At 42.2% G+C, this 23,385-nt stretch overlaps 1 protein-coding gene across 7 annotated transcripts in view; it reads left to right on the forward strand.

The window, feature by feature from the left end:
* The window catches only part of Ltbp1 (latent transforming growth factor beta binding protein 1), a 397,974-nt gene that overhangs the window by 200,935 nt on the left and 173,654 nt on the right, over positions 1-23,385 (forward strand). The window lies entirely within an intron of this gene.

A 23,385-nucleotide genomic window follows, 5' to 3' on the forward strand; every position in this document is an offset into this window, starting at 1 on the left:
CTTCCCCCTCCTAAGTACTAAGATTACATATGGATGTGGTGTGTGCCACCATATTCAGATCAAAGCTTTTGTTCAACTGTTTTGCCTCTTTAACCTTAGACATAATCTCCTAGTGGGAAACACAGGAAAAACCCGAGGTTTGATGGGTGGCATACACATTTATGAAGGAGGAAGAGGAACCCTGGATGTGTAACAGCACTGTGGACTGCTGTCTGTATGCCCAATGCCCAATAGCCAAGAAGTTGGGTGTTTGCATGCATTCTATAGATGAGGTTAAATAACTGCTCAGCACCACGGACCAAGCGTGTTCGAAAGGGCAGGTTTGAAGCTCAGGTCTCAGAATCCAGCACTGTGTTCTCCTTAGTACCCACCAACGTGTTTCGTGCTGTCCTCTCTATGCTAAAGTTGCCCTGTAGCCCAAGCTGAGAACCCTGGCGCTTGGCTCTTATCCACCTGGTCAAATGGGAGTGATGAGCTTTGAGAGGTTTTCATATCTAGAGAGTTTGAAGGTGCCTTCCTGATGGTGCCTCTGCTCTGAGGAAGGATTGGTAGTGCGTGAGAGATGATGTCAGGGGGACTTTGTCCCAGCTGATGAAATGCAAGTATATTTTCCTGAATTATTACTCAATTAAGGTAAGGATAAGAGCCATTGGGTACTCAGGAGAAGTTGAGGTGACATTATTCAAGGAAGACTATATATGTAAAACAGAATATATTTCAATTATTACATAAGCCCTTATTTGACATGAGAACAAGCATGTGGTGTCACTTAAACGTCATACAGTCTGAAGTGGAGAATTTTGAAGGCAAGTCTCAGGGATTCATGATTCTAAATATAAGCCCTCACCTAGAGTAGCATCCTCAAGCCCTGCAGGAAAGCAGATCCTCATTCCCAACCACAGAAGAGGCTACCCATGGGAGCTGCTGCGGGTCCCAGGAAGAGCACTAAGTTCTGGGTGATTTCTGGGTTATCCCAGAGGAAGCCTTGAGATGAGGAGACTCCTCAGTGTTCTCTGGAAGGCCAAATAGGCTTAATCTTTCTCCAGCTTCTGCTTGGAGGGGTTCCCGATTGATCACTGGACAGGCGTGAAGAATGAAAGCACATCTGATTCACAGACATTGTGTTCACCCAAACACCCCACCTGCTTTGCAGAGAGATGTAAAATCTCTTTCTAGTGATTCACACATATTACCCAGAATCCTTGTACTTACTGGAATCTAAAGCAGAGGCTCAGGTTTGGGGGCAGTAACTTTTAAACACTACAAATAATGAGTCCTTCCCTCCTTACCTCTTCTCTAATGCCAATCTACTACTATGGGTTATAGAGCTAGGCAGCTCTGATGTCAGAGAATACTCCCCTTTGAAATGTTAAGAACACAGGGTGGACCTCTTCTCTGTTCTTCAATTGGGAAGACACATGGTTAGTCCAGCACATTGTATGATGAAACAGGAAACATGTTATCTTTGAGACTCAGCTGTGGTGAAGTGCAGATGTCAGTCAGAGGGCAATGAGATGGGAATGGGGGGGGCTTTCTGTCCCTAAGCTTGCTTCTGAAAGAGGACAAAGCATCAGCTGGCAAGTGGTGGCTGTGGTCATGACAGCTGCGTGCCCTTGTCTCTTCTCTGCCCTGCCTAGGTCCTGCTTGTAATGTCAGAGATAAGCATTTTGCTTGCTGCCATGTCTGACCCTTCCTGGATGTTATGTCGCAAATAATGAGAACTTCGAGTCCTTCAGGCCGAGCTAGTGAATGGCATCAGCCCTTCGGAACTTCAGATGCTTGCTGGGCAGTCAAGGCCTGGCTTTCCAGTCATTTAGCTGGACAGAGAGTTTGAGCGTACAGAAAGCTTCCAGTCATTGCCTAATGCTTTAGAGAACATCACCAGTTCTAATTCCAGGGAAGCATTTTCATCCTCCTTGCCCCCCCTCAGATTTGTTTAGTTAATTTATGTGTCTCTTGTTTGAATGTGCAGGACCTGCCTAAACCAGAAGAGGGAATCAGATCCCCTGCAGCTGAAGCTACAAGCAGCCGTCAGTTGCCCCATGTAGGTTCTGGGAACTGAACTGTTCATCCTCTGGAAGAACAAGTGTTCTTAAGCACTGAGCCATCTCTCCAGCCCCTTTTCTGTTTCTTATTTTCTATCATTTAATTTCTTAAATCAAAGTTTGTAAGATAAAAGCCAGGGATGCTGGGAGGTGGCTTACTTGGTAAAATGCTGGCTGTGTACACACAAGAACCTGGGCTAGACCTCCAGTACCAGCTGAAGGACTGGATGCGATGATGGGCCTCTGAAATCCCAGGGCTAGGGACTCAGAGACCAGTGGATCCTTGGGGTTCCTGAGTTAGCCAGCTCCAGGCTGGATGAGAGATACTATTTCAGAAATTAAGGTAGAAAGCAATTGAGGAAGATACCCAAGGTTGACCTCTGGCCTCCTTATGTATACAAACGCATGAATAGGTAAACACACACACACACACACACACAAACATACACTCACACATATACACATACACACATTCACACACATATGCCATCATATATACATGTACACATACTCACACACACAAGCACTTATATATACACATACACACATACAACACAATATACTCACACACACTCACATGTGCACTCATGCACACATGCACACACGTGTGTGCACATATGTGAGCACACACACTCTACACACAACACACATACACACACACACACACACACACACACACACACCAGGAACTTCAGTGAGTATGTTTTTATTTAGTAGTCCCTAATGACCTACATGGAATCTTCTTGTCAGAGCTCATTTGGGTCTGTCTTGCTGTGTGGCAATCTGGTAACATCAGAAAAGAAATCTTCCCCAAATAAGTTTAGTTCTGAGGTAGGAGAAGAAGAGTCAAGTTGACCATGGACATTGTGTGTGTCCTTTGCAGATTTATTAAGCATTCTCCCAGATGCTTCTCTTCATCCAGAGAAATAAGTAGTGCTTCATTTGCCTGGAAAACCAAGGCCTGTCACATAGAGCACTCAACTCGGAGAGAATCCAGCCACACAAAACAATGGTCCCGGGCAATTTTCACTTCTGTAGCTGCAGAGAGTGAATTTATGAGGGTCTCGAGGAGGCTTACCCTTTTGATTGTTGGGAGAAGAATAGAAGAAGTTGAACTTAACAGAATCCAAGTGCCTTGGAATGACTTTGCGTGGGTCATTCATGTGGTTAGGGCAATGCTGTGTCCAAGGGAATAGTTTGATTGATTGTGTCAGCGTCCTTGGGTGGCCCTCCCAAGAGCTTGAAGGCTTGTGTAAATTTGGTTTTCTCTAGAAGCTTCTAAGCTTTTACAGATGAGGCCTCGAGTCCTCTCTGTTTTGTTCCCGTAATAATGATCAGTTTAATAAATGGGGCCATGTGGGGATTAAGAATAGTCTGGTTGGTTGCTATACAGTGGATTTTTTTTCAACTCTGTTGAGACTGAGTAGATATTGTACATTAGAATCCTGGCGGTTAGGTATTTGGCCCTTATTGTTAGTAACCATCATTTCTGCTTCATTATTATTGATTGGTCATTGTGGTCTTCAACCCAAGGATTTACACTGGATTTTATTTCGTGGACTTGCTTTATCAGAGGCTGTCCAGCATCATATGTTGAGCATCCATTCAAGCCGAACAAGAGCTATAAAAGGTTAATCCTTTTATTGGGAGGAGAGGGCAGCATATACCCTGTAGCTGATGCTCCCCTATAGAATCTGTGGACACAGATTCCTTTCCATCCGCTCTTTGCCTTCCCAGAGCCACTGGCACAATGTGCAGCTTTGGAGACAGGATGGTGGATTCTGAACCTCCACTCTACTGTGGGTTAATAGTATGTTTTGAGAAGAGTGTTAAAGATCTCAGAATCCCAGTTATTTTCTATAACTAGGGGTAAAAAGGTGACTTTCACAGGACTGCAGAAGGACGCCATGAATACAATGGCTGGAAAACAGTAGGAATCTGAAGCTTTGCACCTCTTCCTTACAAAGAGGTCACAGAGTCACTTATTTCTTGTTACTCTGGCTAACTGTGCTCTCCTCCCATGCTGTGAATACATATGGGACATTGCCCCATTGATGAAAGCGTAGCATTGATTGTAGCAGCAAAGCATTTAATAGCTACATGATTGTTTCCATCATTTTTATGCCCTAAGTCTATTGAGTGCCAGCAGTCAATGCATTTTATTAACCAAGAAAGGGGAAACCTTTCTTGAGAAGTTTATATTGACCATATTATATAACCTTCATTTTAGACTAAACAGTCACATGATAGTTTTTATTGACAATTTGTCTAAGAAATTGTGAATCATTTGGTTGTGACTAAGAGCTCCCTGGGTTATTCTAGACAGCACTCATTCAGCTTTTTATTCATCCCTGTGGTGGTCTTTGAATTGCTTCTTTCAGGTGGGCATGGGCTGGTTTGCTGAGAGCGATCATACTTGCTAGCATTCCTGGATAATTTTACAGGGGCCGGAGAAACACAGCTCCTCCAGAACTTAATCGGTGGACTTATCATTTGCAATACAGTGATAGGCACTTAAAAATAACTTCTGCCTTTTGTCTGTCTCACAAGAGAACATTTGGTGGAAATACTCTTCTGTCTCCTTTTTTTGTGGCTGGGCTTTGTATAATAAATTTACATTTGCTCATAAATGCATCCATAGAATTATACATTAGTAAATGGCTGTAAAGATGGTCATCAAACATCAGGTCGAAAAATAAAAATCAGTTCTTAATGATTTTTTTCACTTGAGGAACAGTGGATTTTGTGCCCATTTATCTAATAATTACTTGGAAATTTCTATCAATCTCTGGTTTTGCCATTTTCCATAGGGGTTTGGGTTATGAAACCCAGAAATTTCCATTTTAATCAGAATAACTCTGAACAATTTTATGCTAATAGTGACTGTGGAAATTTTCCCCTTGCCCTTCTCTCAAGTTTAAGCTGTCCTGACGTAGATTATGGTGGTAGCATACAAACACTTGGCCAGTTAGATTTGTGCCTTTCATTTTCTTGGCTGTTGATTGACTGGTCTGCTGGCAATGGGAAGACAAATCACAAACCACTCATGAAGATTGTGGATAAGCTCTGGGTTTCTCCATAGCATAGCCATTCCCCTCCCAGTGGTAAGAGAATCGTTGTATTCAAGAATGGAATTAATTCAATTTCACTGCCATTTCCTTTACTCTTCTTTTAAAAAAATGGGAATGAGCATTATCATCCAGTAATTAAATGTTTTATGAGAGGTTCAGAAGAGATCTGAACCTTCCATTAGGATCTACTGTCATTTGGCCCACGGCTAATATGGAGAGTTGAGAGTGTTCCTCTGGGCCTAAGGAAGAGGAAGCATCAAGAGATTTTATGTTGGATATAACTGTGTCAGGATGTGAAAAGGATGCAGAGAGGACAGATGGCCATAAGGTAATCTGGGTGTAGTTGTAGGTGGGTAAACACAGATCTGAGACTTGGGAATGAAGACTACAGGAAAAATTGTTACATGGGGAAAGCACTAGAAGCCACCCTGAAGGCCACAAGGATGCTGACTGAAACTGTCACTTCACTTACTGTATTGACAGTCTTCTTAGTTTGGTGTTGGTTGGGATAAAAATAACTTAAGAATTGTTGTCAACAATACTCCTTCCTGGTCCTCATATGAACCTCAAGAGTGTTTATCTTTGGGTCTCCTAGCCTCTGTGGCAGGGCTGCAAAGTTGACACCATTGGCATGCTTTTCAAACCATTGACGTTTCTTTGCCCCTCCCATGGCGATGTTCCATAAGATGTCCCTTCTGAGTTACTCTGTGCACATGAACTGTAGGCATCCTTGAGTTACGCATACAATTTCAGTTCAGTTCTTTTTGTACAGACTTGTGAGTGTTCTTGGAGGTTCATGAAAGCCATCACTGAGCAGAAGGCCCTTCTTAAGGAAGGGTCATAGGATGTGGGAGGTGGGGCAAAACTGGGACTGGGAAGAGGAGTTTCTTTTGAGAAACTAGCCAGGAAGCCTCTAAGTACACTGGCATAGACCAGTGGTTCTCACCCTTCCTAATGCTGTGACTCTTTAATACCTCATTTAGTTAATGATCTCATGCTGTGGCTATCCCAACCATAAAGTAATTTTTGTTGCTACTTCATAACTGTAATTGTGCCACTGTTGTGAATTATAATGTAAATATCTGATATGTGACCCTCCGAAGGGGTCAGGGCTCACAGGTTGAGAATCACTGGTGTAGACTCTTAACCAAGAGTGTAGGAATCCTAAGAAGTTCAGGCTAATGGTCTCGGCATATGTGGGACAGGTCAAAATGGGGAGAATTGGCTGGGAGGTAATTGAAGGAGTCTGGTCAGAATGGTGACACTGGGTGAAGAACACAGTGTTCTGTGAATGGGATCCTTCATTCTCACCACCGACCTTTCAAGGCACAAGCTCTGATCCCAAATCCATTGAGAAGACAGGATTTGTTTCTCTCTTTCAGGTGAGAGCCATAGGAACCATATGGAGGTAAATGAGTCAATTGAATGTGTAATGCGTATATATGCCATCAAGTTTAGGTTGGGAAAAGTGTGGAGAGATTCCATTGGAATCTAGGTAACAAAAGTGGTAGGACATCTTCCCAGGAGGCTCTTTTGTCCACAGAGGACAGGCCAGAACATTTGAACAAAGGCATTAGAGCAACGAGGCAGAAATAAAGACAAGACACCGAAGAGAGAAGCAGTGGAAGTCCGTCATGTTGATGTCTGGCACTGAGACAGGGAAGAACTCTAAGGTTTAAAGCTAATAAGGAGTATTCTTTAAAATATGATGTAAAAATTTAACACTGGGAAGGAAATCATGTGTCTCAAGTCTATCATTTTACCAATCAGAACCTAAATTCCAGAGAACCCTTTGAGACAGCTCAAGGCCACTCAGCTCAACCTAAGTCTAGGGCTGACACCTCTTGGCTTCTAGGACAGGATTTTTCTAACCTACTTTTAAATTGTACAGTAAAAAGAAAAATCTCCACAGTAAGGGTGGTTTTATTATAGTTGGAGATGCTGGCTATTAATATTTTTTAGCAGCCGGGATATCCTTCGTGATGAAAGTAATGGACCAAGAAACAGGAGTCACGTGTGTTTAAGGGTATTCGCCCCATGCAGGCAAGTGTTAGGATGTGAAACTGAACCAGTAAAAGAGCTTGGGCCCAGAAGGCCTGGTTCAATCCCCAGTACCAAACACAGCAAGTTACCTTAAATTGTAACACGTAGAAAGTGGACTCAGGCAATCAGAATTAGCTCAAAGTTATCCTTGTCTATTCATCGAGGTCCAAGTCCAGCCTTGGATGCTTTGGAACCTGTCTCAAGGAAAAAGAAAATGGTGAAGTAGACTTCCTTTCATGCTTTGAATTGAGCCTTTATAGGGAAACGTGTAACCTGGCCTTCTTTCTTGCTTTGATTTCTCACTTACTAATTCAGTTTAGGAATCATCTCTGCCACAACACACTCTAAAAGTAGACAGGAGTATGAGTTTTGATTATTATTATTATTATTAATTTGGGTCAGATTGTCTATAAAAACTTAAATAAAATTATAACTTACAAATTTTAACTTCATGTTAAAACCAACTTGGCAAGTTTTAAAAATAATATGATTTTTATGTACATTTTAATCCTAAAAACTTTGTTATCTAGTTGCTGTGACTTAAGAATTTAGACATAAAAGGAAAGGAGAATGAAACAAAAGTAGCACTAGGGGCAGGTTCTGGAATTTTCCCTCATACACTGAAGTTTCTCCATTTTTTGTTTGTTTGTTTGTTTGTTTGTTTGTTTGTTTAGGAATGTTGCCAAAGGATTTGGAAATTTTTTAGTCCTGATTAATGATAATAGTTTTAATTGACTTCCCTTCCATGTTTCTGATTGTTATCCTGTGCAAAATCTTGACCTCTGGTGATTGTTTCACTGTGGTGCCTGAGTATTTGAGTATACACCAGGATGGCAGAAGTCAGTCTAGTCTGAGCTGCTTTGCAGGAGAGCTAATTAGAAACACACTGCCTTGCCAATATTGAGGATTAGAAGGGATCATCTTCCGGAAGTCAGTTGTGATGCATGTCGACTTGATTTAGAGGAATGTTCCAGGTTCAGGAAAGATCTATGAAGCCCTGAACTTGACATATCAAGCTTGTTCAGCTGAATGGAAGCAGACATCTTGGCTCATTTCATCACGCGGCCTTAGGATATTTCATGTTTGAGTCTGGAAGATTCTGTTGTGTGATTTTAAGCAGTGGACAGCAGAAGATTTTAAAACTACCTCCAACACAACTAACTTTCCAAACTAACCAAAAGCCTACCACGCCGTTAAAAATATGCAAACTCCATTAAAAATATTCCCAGGGCATCACTCCTAGCTAACAGGCACTTCCAAGTTTGCATATGCTGTCTTTAAAATCTGAGTTTTTTTTTTTTTTAAATCAAGAGCCACTCTTTTTGCTACTGACCTAAAATTGCAAAACTGAATTAAATGTTAAATAAACTCACCAACGATTGTTGGGGGGGTGGAGAGAAAGAGAGAGAGAGAGAGAGAGAGAGAGAGAGAGAGAGAGAGAGAGAGAGAGAGAGAGAGAAGTTTTTATGAAAAGTAAGGCGAATGACTTGGGAAAACTCAGTAAAAGTGAACCACTAATACAAATTAGCTGCTGATTCAGAGCTGTGAAAGACAATGTGAAGGCCTTGTAAATTATAGTCTCCAGTTTGCCGTTCAGCAGGTTTTCCAATGCAAATAGCATGTATAGCAAAACACTCATTTTTCCACTTATGAGATAGCTACCATGTACAAAGCATTTTGCTCTAAGGATGAACCCTAGTAAGTCCCTAGTCCCAGAGACTGTATCTTATGCTCTTGGGGTCAGGATCATTTGGAGGAGATTGACATCTACTCAGAGTTACTCTGTTGACTCTGGGAATTACAGACAACTAACTCTGTGACGCTCTAGGAGCATTTGGCAAGTTCTAGCTTTGACCCGACAGTCAAAAATAAAAAAATCCTTATTGAGGATGTTGGTGTAGAGGGTTAGGTTGAAGAGACAGAGGAAAGATCCTGTCTAGCACCATATGTGTGTGACTCAGGGGAAAAGACTAGGTGTTGAGGATGACTAAGGTTAAACAGAACATGGTGAGAACAGCAGGAGACAAAATGGGGCAGGAAGGAAGAACCTGATGAACCTGATTAGGATGAGCACTTCTGTCATGAGGCAGGGGACAGCTCTCCTCCTGTTTGGTGGTTGTAGAGAATGTGAAATAAACAAGCAATAGATGTATTTGTGGTGTTTCATACAGATGCTTGTATCTCAGGAGTGAGCCCATCAGGAACCATTTCGGAACCCCTTCACTTCGCTTTCGTCAATCTTTGTGCTTAGTTACTAAGTAGATGGGGGCTGGGGAAGAGGATGCTAAGTTTTAATGGTGGAATTGACACAGTCTAGTATCCCCTGAGAAGATCATCTCGATGAAGGATTATCTAGATCTCATTGGCAGGAGGGGGATTGTTTAGATGGTATTTATTGGTAAGGGAAGGTCTGGCCCACTGTGGGTGGTACTGTTCTCTCAACTGGGGTTCTGGACCGTGTGAAAGTAGAAAAGATTAGCTAGACAACAACCTGCATTCCTTCATTCATGTCTGGGCTTGAGTGTGGATATTGATACCTTGACTTCCCTGCACTGAGGGACTTGACTTGGAATAAATCAAAGAAATCTCTTCTCACTTCAAGGAGCGACAGAAATGAAGCCAGGACAATGAACAATGGGAACTAAAGCTTCTTCCGATCCAACACTCTGTGGAAATGCAGCCTGTGGTGCAGTTCTGGAAATTGCTCATGTTTTACATTTACGAACAGCCCTTCTTTTTACCAATGTCTTGGATTTCTCTTGTGAAGATATACCATGTTATTTATTTAAGGTTTTACTATTTTATAGATGTGGGTTTTTTGCCTGCATGTTTGTCTGTGAACTATATGTGTACAGTACACTTAGAGGCCAGAAGAGGGAGTTGGATCTCTGGGAACTGGAATTACAGATGGTTGTAAGCTGCTATATTGGGGCTGGGAATCAAACCCAGGTCCTCTGTGGTTTAATGTGTTAAGAGCAGCCTGTGCTCTTAACCACTGAGCCATCTCTCTAGCTCTAAAAACTGTTTATTACTAATGGAAGTTGTAGCCAATATCTAAATAATAATAATAAAAAAGACTTCTCGGTTGATTTTTTTCAGCCCATTTTTGCTTCTGAAAAGTGTAGACAGCCTCTAGCTAGACCTTCGTCCGTACAGTATAATCAAAGCCATGGAAAGAAAGGGCAGGAGGAAATGCCTCCAGTGTGGCAGACAGTGAAGTGGGGGTCTGGGAGAGTAACAGGCCGTGCAGGGTAGGGAGAGAGAGAGAGAGAGCTGCAGACAGCCATGCAGAGTTTTGTTTATAGTAGTGGTTCCCAAACATTGTCCACCCAGAATTTATTCCTTTTGGCTTCCAGAGTGAATTTTATAGACCCCATTTCGTTTTACGACCCAGTGTGTTTCTCCTTTCATGTCCCTTGGGGAATGTTGCTCAGCCCTTGTGTTCGTCTGAGTAGGTCTCAGGGATTTTTTTAATCCTGCATTTTTTTCCTCTGATCGCCCATTCCTGACTTCACCTGGAGCTGCCAAGTTTTCCCTTCTTTACTCTGTTATGTCTCCATCTGTCCTTGGAAGCTTTCTATGCAATGCAACCGCTTATCTTTAAAACATGAGAAAGGAAGTTTTATTGAATAACCAGTATCAAGAGTTAGAGGAAAGTTTGCAGCAAAGCTAATTACAATCCATATTTATATACAGGATAAGGCTTTCAGATGGAATAAGTTAAATAAATTAAAAAAGAAAGATTAAAAAATTAGTATAAGGATGAAAAAGATGACATCTCAGGTACTTAGAGGAGTGATAGGTTTTTAGGGATTGAAACAATAAGATGTAGACAAAACTATATATAAAGTTATATGTGTAAAAAGAGCAAATAAAGTAAAATTGTGTGCCCAAGTAAACCAAAATGAACAGGAACTAGACTGACAAGAATATTTTCATTAATAGAACAAATAAAATCTTAAATACTTTTATCCATGCAAACTATCATGAAAGTAATCTCAGAGAAAACAAAGATTTCCAAGCAGGCTGTGGGCGGTGTGCCCTCCTGAGGGCTACACCTATGGTCCTAGTACTCAGGAGGCAGAGGCAGGAGGGTGGAGAGTTCAAAACCAGTCCTGGCCATGTAGTGAGACATGTCTCAGCATTTCTCATTCTCTAAGCTAAATGTGAATTCTGTGTGTAAATACACTGCTTGTTGATGCTGTCGGCACCTCATTATGGAATTCACCAACCAGTTCCCCAACAAGTAAATAGCCCTACACTAGATTCCAGAACGGCTGGTAGGTGGAACTGCAGGCTGTGTGTTACATGGTTCAGCTAGCTGTGGGTTCCATATATTTGTTCCCTGCCAGTATGCTGCCTTGGCTTCCCCATGTCCTGCATTTCCATTGCACTTTCTATAAGAACCATGAAGTCAATGATACTGTCTAATCTTGGCGGATTGCCTGGTGGGCTGAGTTTTACATAGTTTCAGTAGGTATAAATCCATTCAAGCCATGTGACAGCTATATGAGCTACATGTGACTATTAGTTCTTTACAGATGAATACATGGGACAGACAAGTGTTAAATAACATGCTTAATGTCCAGACATTCTTAAGGATTCAGCCTCTGGGAAGAGGACTGGTGCAAGGCGCATGTCTGTACTGTGTCCTCCCCAGTAGTGAGTCAGTTACATGACACCAGCAGAATCCATTGTGTTTGCTTGTTCATTGTGTCTCCTAGCCTGTCACCTAGAGTATACTAAGAATCTAGCAAACATTATTTGAGTGCATGAAGTTATAATTATTAAGAGTAACATAATACTCTTGAGAATGTTCCCTGAAACTTTCTCTGTAATAGTTAAAAAGAAAATGCATGTATACTAAACAAGTAATAGAGGAACAGTTATATAATCTATACTTTCTCTACTTGGACTATTATATAGCTACTAAAACACGGATTCTTAAGAATATGTAGAAATATGTAACAATAAACAGTATAAGGAGTATGTATTGCCCTGATGCAAACACACACTGTGTGTATTATAACCCTCACTTGGGCATCTCTCTAGTGATGCCAGCTTGTAAGTTACGGATGCTATGGTGAAATCTGTCCAAACAAATTATGCCTTAGTCCTTACTTATCTCCATCCCCTCTACACACCTGAGAGTTACTCTGGGGTCTCTTAATGGCTGTTCCTCATCTTCTACTTTTTGCTGATGAACCATAGTCACACATGCACCCACCCAGATCTTCTGGTGAGACACTCCCAGGTCCAGTGTTTCCCCCAAAGAAGTTCTTCCCTAGAACACTACATGTGTCACTCCCAGGTCTCTTACACCCCACAAAGTGCTGGGGTGAGTACTTGGTGAGTGTTGCTCCTTCCCTTCCTCACCCCTGGCTGGCTCTTTGGGGCCCTAGAGCAGCCCGGCTCCCTAGAATATCTCAAAGATGGCAGACAGTACGTGCCAGAGGGCTGAGAGCTTTGTCTATTTCTGTCTGCTGACTTTGCCAAGTGTTAGAACCGTGTTTGACTCATGGTAGACAGACAATAAACATTCATTAAGTGAAAAACCTTGTGGGGCTTCTAGCCTTCCCGTCTCACTTCAGCAGAACTCAAGGGGATGCCAAGGGCCCGATAACACACAAAGGTGCCTTCTGTAGCCATGGCAATGCTGCCTGTCTACTCCGCAGCAAGTGGTTCATTCCTTGCTGCGTTGTTCTTGATTTGTACCACTGTACTTCCCTGGAAGCCAGGCACTAGAAGGGCTTAGTCGGAAAACTGTTTCGTCTTCCTAGTGTGTGTAGATACCTCAGTGCATTTTCTGGTGCTGTAGCTGAATATCATAATTGGGGTAGTTTAAAAAGAAAATAGATGTGTTTAGTTCTTGGTTTTAGAAGGCTAAGAGCGTGACATTGCTTCTGGTTGGCTTTCTTTCTTGTGGGGACCTGCAGTGGTCCTGAGGCAGCACAGAGCTTGCTAACTTAGAATGCTCTTTCTCTTTTTATAAAGTCACTAAAATAGTATCACATCCTCCTGACTTCCTCTAATCTTAGTTGTCTGCCATTGTATGACAGACTTTTCCTAGGAATAAAACCACACACACACACACACACACACACACACACGGACACACCTATGCACCCTCAAAAGGCCACGATGGACCAAAACAGCGATGGCACCAAAGTCCAGCCTGGTGACCAATGAGTTTTCATCTCAGATCACTGACATGATGAGTATTAGGGGTTACTTATAGGAGCAAGGGTGACTCAAGAAAGTAGCTGCATCACTACAGACCCCAGCTGGTGACAACTCATCTAAGTTGCCCAAAGTATTCATTTAAACATATATGAGTTTATGTGCCATGGAGTATGTAGCTGCATCACTACAGACCCCAGCTGGTGACAACTAATCTAAGATTCCCAAAGTATTCATTTAAATGTATAAGAAAAGGAGCTGGAGCTACTGTTTGGTTCAGCTTTGACATTGTCTGCACAGTTCAGCAGCAGCTCAGCCGCCCAGGAATCTTGTCTATGCAGCTCCACTGGTTAGAATTGCTTCCCCTAGTAACTGTTAACTCCTATGAAGTGGAGAAGAATTCTGAGATGTATCCAGCGACATTTTGTTTGCCAGCCTGATTGGTAAGAGCCTCACCCTTCTCCCCTGAGGGAGCCTTTTACCCTGTAGGAACAGCCCAACAAGTCTCAAGGACTCATCTCCAAACACCTCTAGCATCACTTGGGAGATTAAATTTTGGTATGAGTTTTGGAGAGAATAAAGCTCCAGAGATAGCAGCCGGTGAAGAGAGAACTATTAATAGAGGCACAGATACATACAAGACGCATTTTTTTCACCTAGCATCCCAAGGGAGTCTTCATAAGAACGCTAATCAGTATTTGCTAATCAATATATTTGCTTAATTCCTATGTGCCATGGAGTATGGAGGAACGTGGTTGGAAGTATAGTGACATCTTCTCTACACATTCAAGAGACAATGGGGGAAATGGGGACCACATAATCAGAGTAGGGGTCAGTTTGATAAACGATTTACAGAAATAATATTAGACACCTCACCCAGAGCTGCAGCTGCCTCCAGGGTCTTTTCTGATTTAACATCCTTGTCTCTTCTCTGATGTATGTTTTTGTTTCTGTGACTATATGTATCCCCAAATTTAACATCTATAGGAATTTGCCTTGACTGACTATGATATCAAAAGGTTTTATTGCAATATTGTGCCATTAAGTTAGATATGCTTGTTGAGATTTTTTTTTTTACTCTGAAAGTATTTAAAAATTCAAAATCTAGGTTTATCTCAATTCCTTTCCTGAGACTCAGGAATGAATAAATCTCAAGTAGATACTAATAATGAGCTTAGTGGAAATATGAGCTTTTTATTTGGAAAGATCTGCAAACTTTGTTTGGAGATCACAGAGGCAAACAAATTTTAAAAGGGTTGAAGCGTCTCCTTAATATTACTGTATATAGCCTTTGCCTGAGTGGTAATACTGGATTTCTGAGAAAGCTGTTTGAAATATATTACAGAAAATGCCAGGCTGCTGTGGCTGGAGTGGCAATGCACCCCTTTGGATAGCTGCAGTGATGCCCTGCTGAGTTGGCCTGCACAGCCAAGGGCTGCGATTGCCTTTACGAAATCTCTTGCTCATTAGGGAGCAGATTGTCATTTTTTCAGCTTGACACACCCATGTTGTTCCCCTGAGTAGTGAAACTTGGGCTCCAGTCAGCATCCACCACCTAACCACCACTTAGATGATATCTAGCCCCTTTGCACAGGAATGGCGGTTAGAAGGATATACAGTGTCCCCATGTCAGATTTTAAAATTTAAACACAGTTAGCCACATTTGAAGAGACGGAGATATTTGTGTCTTGCTTCATTTACTGATCTGGTTGGAGTTCTGAGAACAAAAATCTCAAGAATAAAGATGAATGTCATGTCATACCAACTGGCATCTCGTTATGTAGATGGAGACATGACAATCAGAGCATTTGTCTTAGTCTGTAAAGATTGTTGACAACGGATGTCCCTCGCTTGGGGTATCTGGGATCTGCCGTGTTTACCATCTTGTACAGTTTGCCAGTATGACTACAGATGAGGATTTTAAAAAAGGGTGGGGGCAAGATTTGGGAAGTAGTAGGTGCCTCTGTAGCACTATCTGCAATGAAGACGGTCAAGCAGAATTGGGCTTGGATCCATCCACAGAGTTCCTCTGGGCATGCAAAGTATAAACCCAGATAAAGTGAGAGAGCTCACCGTGGTGGCGAGGTGGATGATCAATGAAGAGGTAGTCATAAACAAAGCTGAGATGATGGATGGTCTCTACCCAATCTGGAAGCTTTGGCGTGTGTGATGGCACTTCCTGTCTCCCAGCTATGAACAGAGCACAGCACAGAAGCCTTGCCTAATACCCACTGGCATTAAAAATGGGCAGTATTAATAGAATTTTTGTTTGTATTCATTGATATTTTGTCCTTGTTAAAGTCCAGATTTACCTTACCATGGGTGCAGTCTCCTCTCCATCTGGGTATCTGATTGGTGGAGAGGAAGAGGGGTGCTGTGGGTGGGATGCTGTGGGAGGCATGCTGTGGGTGGGGTGCCATGGGAGGGGTGCTGTGGGTCGGGGTGCTGTAAATGAGTCCATAGAAGAACCTTCTGCTACTGATCTCTTCCTCCCACTGTTATCAAGCCTCCAGCATTTTTTACTTGATGTAAAAAAGTTACCTCTCTGCCTAAAGTTTTAAACCAACTGACTGTTATAAATATTTGTGAATTTCCTTAGACTTTGTAAAATACAAACAATTTTTTTTAAACTCTAAACAATGAAATCATGTCTGTATTTTCACCTCTAGTGTCTAATAAATGCTTGTGCCCTTTACAAAAGGAAAGTTCATGTGGTCTGGGTTTAACGTCCGTTGGCATGTTTTCCTTTGTCCGAAAGTCGCTTTGGAACTGTCTTCTCCCTTTATCATGTCCGATAGAATATATTAACATCCTATTTCACGTAATGAAAATGTCCCCCTGCCTTTGGAATGGTTATATGGTCAATGATCTTTAAATTTCCAGAAATTTAACTTGACTCTGCTGCCCAAAGTATTCATTTAAAGGTATAAGAAAAGGAGCTGGAGCTACTGCTTGGTTCATAGAGTTTGTTCCTCCTATGGGGCTGCAAACCCCTTCAGCTCCTTGGGTCCTTTCTCTAGCTCCTCCATTGGGGACCCTGTGCTCAGTCCATTGGTTGGCTGTGAGCATCCACCTCTGTATTTGCAAGGCACTGACAGAGTCTCTCAGGAGACAGCTATATCAGGCTCCTGTCAGCAAGCACTTCTTGGCGTCCACAATAGTGTCTGGCTTTGGTAATTGTACATGGGATGGATCATTCATCAAAAATGTTAACATTGTATGGGCTGTTGGTCTAAAAGGTGTATGTCTATAACTTATTTTAAAATGACAGTGGTTGGAGTATTCACCTAGTATTTACAAGGTCCTGGGCTTGGTCTTTGGCATTACCAATGGAAATAAATAAAGGCTCTATGATTTAAAAAAAAAAGGTGGGGGAGGGAGAGAAGGAGCTGGGGAGATGGCACAGTCAGAAAAGTACTTGTCATGTAAGCCCAAGAGCTTAAGATTAACCCCCAAACCTTGTAAATGAGTGCAGTGAGGGCATCCCCTTGTAACTCCAGCATTGAAGAGATAGAGATGGGCTGTTGTCCATGTCTTATCAACCAGCCAGATTAGCCTACTTGACAAGTGGGTTCCAGGCCAGTGATTATAAAAAATATAATAAAAAGTAAAATAAAATAAATTGAATGGTACCCAAGGAATAACGACTCCTAAGGATGTCCTCTGGCCACTATATATGAATGGGCCTGCACACACCCATGTATACACACACACACACACACACACACACACACACACACACTCAATTAAATATAATGAGGCTCAGGGACTCAAGGCCAAATCCCCGGTATGTAGAGGATGTGGAGAGCAGGACTCCCCAGCCTCCCTAGCTTACTTAATCTTGTTCCATGGTTTTCCTTGGTTTGGTCTCCTATGGCTTTTTTCCCTTTGGTGCTGTTTTAATTTATAATTTACTTTTCTTCTGCTTATATAGTTTGCCTCACAGCCTTGTGGACAGCAATGGAAGCCCTTGTCTCTCTTTTCAGCAGACTTTGTCTGGCATTCCTCGCCTTCTGCTTCCTTCCAGGCTCGGGGCTTTTCTAAGATCTCCCACCGAAAGACTTTAGCTCATATCATTGCCCTGTAAACACTCCGTGAGGGACTTTTCATAATCCTGGATTCTTTTCCTTTTATTTTTTATTAGATATTTTCATCATTTACATTTCAAATGTTATCCCCTTTCCTCGTTTCCCCTCTGAAACCCCCTTATCCCATCCCCCACCCACTCCTGCTTCCCTGGACTGACATTCCCCGACAGTGGAGTATCGAGCCTTCAGAGGACCCATGGCCTCTCCTCTCGCTGATGTCCAACAAGGCCATCCTCTGCTGCATATTCGGCTGCAGTCACGGGTCCCTCCGTGTGGACTCTTTGCTTTAGCTTCCTTTCACCTCCTTGGGCAGCCTAGGCCAGATCACCCTATCTCCTATCCTCTTTACATGGAGTTTTTTAGTCAGTAAAATCGGGCAGATAATTAAGAGCTCTCAGTAGGCAATTTTCAAGCAAACTGTGACTCTATTCCAGCAGGAGAAGCCAGTCACACACCACTGTCCTTGGTCATGTGTAAGGAGGGAGCTTCCTCGGTTCTTCTGCTCTGAATTCAGATGAAGGCAACTGTCAAGGCATCCCTTTGACTCTCGGCTTCATTAGTTCTTCTTTGGACTGTGAAGCATACTCACTTAAAAGAAAGGCACATTGGTATCTTGTTTAGTTTCTTAGGATCTGTAGGTAGCCCCAAAAAAAGAAAAGAAAAGGAGAGGAGAGAGAGAGAGAGAGAGAGAGAGAGAGAGAGAGAGAGAGAGAGAGAGAGAGAGAGAGAGAGAGAGAGAGAGAGAGAGATGAGAGATGAGAGATTGTGGGTGTTTGTATGTGTGTCTTCATAGTGTTGGGTAGGTAACCCAGGGCTCTGTCAATGTTACCCAAGCCTTCTCCAAGGAGCCACATCCCTAGCTGGGTTGTTAATCATTATGTAACATAGTTACTCTCTAAAGTCTTTACATAGCTACAGTATCAATCCACTTTTTGACCAAAACAGAGGAAAAATCAGGTATTAAAACTTTTGCTTTCTAAAAATATTGCTGCCTTTGGGGTATCAAGAGAGGATATGGAGAAACAAGCAGAGGTCCTCTAGAAGAATGTTATTCTAATCAGAGATAAGTGGCAAAGCTGAAGTAGTTGAAGTAGCCATTTCCCAATGCCATGCATGTGCACGTTCTGTGCTCGGTAGGCATAGGCCTTCCTCAGATGGAGGGTTTTCTTTGTCCCACCTTTGGCACCATAAGAAACAGTCTATCTGCTGTCTCAGAAAGTCCTGGTTTTCAGAACTGGCTGCAGGATGGCTCAGAACACTGAGAGCACCTTTTAGGAATGAGCTGCTGGAGCATTTTTATAGTCAACTGGGATAACTGGAAAGAAAGAGAAAGCCTATTATTATGGCCCAGAGTTTTAGAACATGCCTCCTTCATATTTGAACCAAAACCCTTAGTGTTTGTTATTTAAATCAGGTTCCAATTTGCAATGTAGAATGTGAAAATTCTGTCCTCCCAAGTTTCTGAGTACCAGGACTTCTTATTTTCCAGAGCACAGTGACTGATGGAATGCATCTGAAACACTTGATATGTTTAAAACCTCTGACTTGTTCTTCCAAGCAGGATTGTTTGGCTCCTTTTGGCCTTTTATAGTAGCATCATTAGATGCTTCGAGACCGTTGTCATGAAATTACACTTTCTGGAATAACAGGATGATGGTCCACATGCCTCCTGTTAGTGCAACAGTTCTCTGGTTATTATGTGATGCAATACAGTGAATTATGGTAGGGACCAGCAAAATATCACTCCAACAAGGTTATGGCACGTCTCAAGGCTGTATTCTATGTTATACCTCCTAGTTAAAATTTCCAAAATGTATGGGCTGTAACCAGAGTTACAACCTGCATACCAGCACACCACAGGTTTCTCAAGCCAACCTACAGGATAACTCATTCCTGTTCTTCTTCTTCCTGTCCTGAGGAGGCTTTGTAGAACACTGGTGGCATAGATAACAGATCTCCCCGTGCTGCTCAGAGAATGGTGTGAACATTTGAAACAGAAAGAAACTATTCATTGCTAAATCCTTCAGTCTGTTCCTTGGTTCTAGGTTTTGTTTTTGTTTTTAATAGATAAAAGACAGTGTCAGCGTAACAGGATTGCCTCTTGCAAACAGCTCAATCTGAAGTTACTGAGATGAGACCAGGGGCTTTCCATGTTGTCATTGAGACTTTAGAAAGCACGGAGCCAGAGAATAGATATCTTGTTTCTCATTTGTGAGTGGTTATAAATAGTGGCTTTTTAGTGATTAAAACAAGCCAGGCAGAAGCCGGTTCCCTGACAATGGGGACATAAGGTCACTGGGGTTCATGCATGGCTGTTTTTGTATTCTCTCAGACCAGCACAGCCCATAGGACAGTTGTGGGGAAGTCACCTCTGGAGTAAGAGGACTTGGAGGAACTGAGCCCACATCAGGTTCCAGAGTCTATTAGTGTTACTAGAAATATCTAATAAAAGTCAAATGGCTAATTTTTCTTTAAAAGATGATTATTTCTATGATTGTATGAAAGTATAGATTATTGGTAATTATCATTTTACATCTTTTAACAATATTATTTGTTTACTTACTTACATACTAGGAAGGATCTCACTATGTAGCCTTTAGATAGGCTGGAACTTGTTAGGTAGACCAGGCTGGTGTTGAACTCACCTGCCTCTGCCCACTAAGTTCTGGGATTAAAGGCGTGCACCACCACTGCCTGCCTTTACTTTGCAGCTAAATAGACATCAAGCTGCACAGCTTTGAAATGTTGTTTTTGTGTAGCGTGTGTGTGTGTGTGTGTGTGTGTGTGTGAAAATGTCAAAGGGAAGGCTGTAAGTAAGGAAAGCACTAAGGCTAATGTCTGTTTGCTTTTTCTTTTCCTTTTTTACTAGCCTCTAATTCAAAATGTTGGAAGCATGGATAATTTAAATGTTTTATTTCTCTGATTGAAAACTAGTCAAGACCAGTGAGAGCATGTTTTATTTTTCTCTCACTGAATAACTTATGACATAGAATCTCTTTTCTGTCCCCTGAGCCACTGGTTCTCAATCTGTGGGATGTGACCCCTTTGGGAGATCAACCAACTCTCTCACAGGGGCAACTAAGGGCACCCTTCATATCAAATATTTACACTGAAATTCATACACAGTACCAAAAATCATAGTTTGGAAATAGCAGTGAAAATAATTTTATGGTTGGAGATCACCACACCATGAGGAACTGCATATTTGGAAGCAAATTCAAAGTAGTACTGCATTTGACTATGCACTGGGCAGTTCTTCTCAGAGTGCCACAGTTGCTTCCTTGCTGTCTGCCATCTTTTGATTATATACTTTGGTTAAACATTCCGTCATTTTATTGCTTTGGGATTAGGAGACAGCGAGACTACTGCCTTGAGGTCTGTTCTCCAACTAAGAGATGTGTAGGACCCCACTCATCAGCAGGATTTGAAAGGAGTAATGGGATTAGCCACTGGTTGTGATACCTACCTGCCATTATTGAGGTGATTGGCCGATGGAGATAGTGTCAGAGTGGACATCTGAGGTAGTTGTCGAAGGCACTAGGGTCAATACAATTCCTGCAACTTACAAGGAAAGGGTGCCTGTTTTCCAGTGATGAATTATTCATAGGACATTTGCATAACATAATAGTATATTTAAATATGGGATCGACTGACTCTCTTTACGGTTACCCAGTGTACATTGAGCTCATCAGCCCAGCCAAATCATGGCTTTGAAACTAAAGGTAGAATTGGACTGGGATTTACAAGGTTACTGCCTTTGCTGGAGTAATTACATCTTTTTTTACCTGAGATTTCTTAGAGTAGATGGGATGCCAGTGGAAGCTCAGGGGTTCTTCAGACAGACCTCAGTTGTTTGACTTGATCTGAAACACAGGGCTAGAACACAGTTTCTGGGCTGTGGTCTAGTGGTGTTTCCCACTTCCTCCACCTCCTGTTCCTGATCCTCCGCCCCCCACAGCATTACGTTACCTCATACTCCTCTTGATGCTTGCTGCCCTCACCCTGAGCCCCGTGTTCAACCTGCTCCTCAGTTACTCTGACAGTTTCCACCCTCTGCCTCCCGGCCATTGTCAATTCTTGGCTCAGCTAATCCTGAACTCACTGGCAAAGCAACCTTCCTGGAACATGCTAGCAATGCTGCTAATCCTCTGCTTCAAGCCTCGGGATAACTTGTCCATTACTGAGTAAAACTCAAACCCCATACCATGTCCTTTAATAACTCCTTGGTCTGATGTAAGCCTTCACATTCCAACTTATTGCCTGATCCCTTTCGTTCCTTTAACAGCCTGGGTTTTAACAAGATACGTTGACTCACTCTCTCACAGACCAGCTACTTCTTCCTTTACACAGATGGTCTCTTTAGAGTGTACTGTCTGTATTCTCAGTTTTGCCCAGTCCTAAGGTTTTCACCCAGTTCTGTATATTGAGAAGTGATTTTCAGTTATTTCTGAAGTTCCGAAGGATTGTATTCATTTTGACAGTCATCACTTCTCTGTGGCTTTAGTTATGCTACATTATTTAATGTCACTGACTAGCTGTAAAAATCTTGAAGGTTAAAGCCTAACTAATCCTTCTTTACAACCTAAGAAAAGTATTTAACAAAACAGCAGGCACAGAATTTTATCTACTATGTTTTCTTTGTGTTTATGTTTGTCTTTTTCTTCATGTTTTCAGACCTGAAACATTTCTGCTAGATTCAGAGCTATGTGAGAGGGGTAAAATTAAACAGGATTGATTCTCTGACCTCACAGAATGTTAGGGGTGTGTGGTGTGTGGTGTGTGTGTGTGTGTGTGTGTGTGTGTGTAGTCAGATGACTGTCATCATGTCATCAGGGACTGAGGGGTAGTGACTGTGCTTCTGAGGAAGTAGAGGCAGCTCAGAGAGGCATGTGGGACGGAGTCTAAAAGGCAAATAGAAAGTCTGTCTGCTGAAGGGAGCTGAGCAGGAGGTATTCCAGGCAGAGGACTCCATAGCAAGTTTGTCTGTTCTGAATAAAGTTCGGTGGGCTGCATTGTAAGAGACGGGGCTGGCTCACACATGATGAGGTTGCAGAGGGAACAGGGCTCTGAATGATTGAGAGGGGGGAATTCTGGAATGGATATTGAATTAGTGAAGTGAGGGAGACACCACCACATTTTGCTAAAGACCATGGGCCTAGGGCAGTTAGAAGGGAGATGATCAGAAGTGTAGATGGTTTTAGTTTGGGGGATGGACAGGTGTGTATGGGATGTGTACATGGAGATACACAGTTATAGACAGTATGGGATGTGTACATAGAGATAGATACACAGTTGTAGACAGTATGGGATGTGTGCATGGAGATACACAGTTATGACAGTATGGGATGTGTACATAGAGATAGATACACAGTTGTAGACAGTATGGGATGTGTGCATGGAGATACACAGTTATAGACAGTATGGGATGTGTGCATGGAGATACACAGTTATAGACAGTATGGGATGTGTACATAGAGATAGATACACAGTTGTAGACAGTATGGGATGTGTGCATGGAGATACACAGTTATAGACAATTTGAACTTCAGCAAAAAAGCTTTAACAGGAACCCCATGCTTGAAGACACACAAAATCATAGCATAGTGTGTGGAGCTGGCCAAAAAGATTTTAGAACCACAGAGTGCAGTATTGTTTGAAGGACAATCAAAGAAAAGCTTCTGTAAAGGATATGCAGAAGGTGAAGAAAATAGGGAAGGAAAAGGGAGCTGGTTAGGTGAGTAAGAAGGCACAGTAACGGAGGGGGCTGGAATCTCTGCCCGTCAGCCTCAGTGACAGAGAACGTCCCTGGCCTTAGGAAGATGGGGTTCTGTCGACGAAAAGGAACGTATGTGCTGTCCCAAAGTATCCCATAGTTATATTGGTAAGTGAAGAAAACATTCTGGCAAATGTAGTCATGGAGGACACCATTTAAAGAACATAAAAGCTAGAAAGAAATGG

Source organism: Apodemus sylvaticus, chromosome 6 (genome assembly GCF_947179515.1).
Source record: "Apodemus sylvaticus chromosome 6, mApoSyl1.1, whole genome shotgun sequence".
NCBI lineage: Eukaryota > Metazoa > Chordata > Mammalia > Rodentia > Muridae > Apodemus > Apodemus sylvaticus.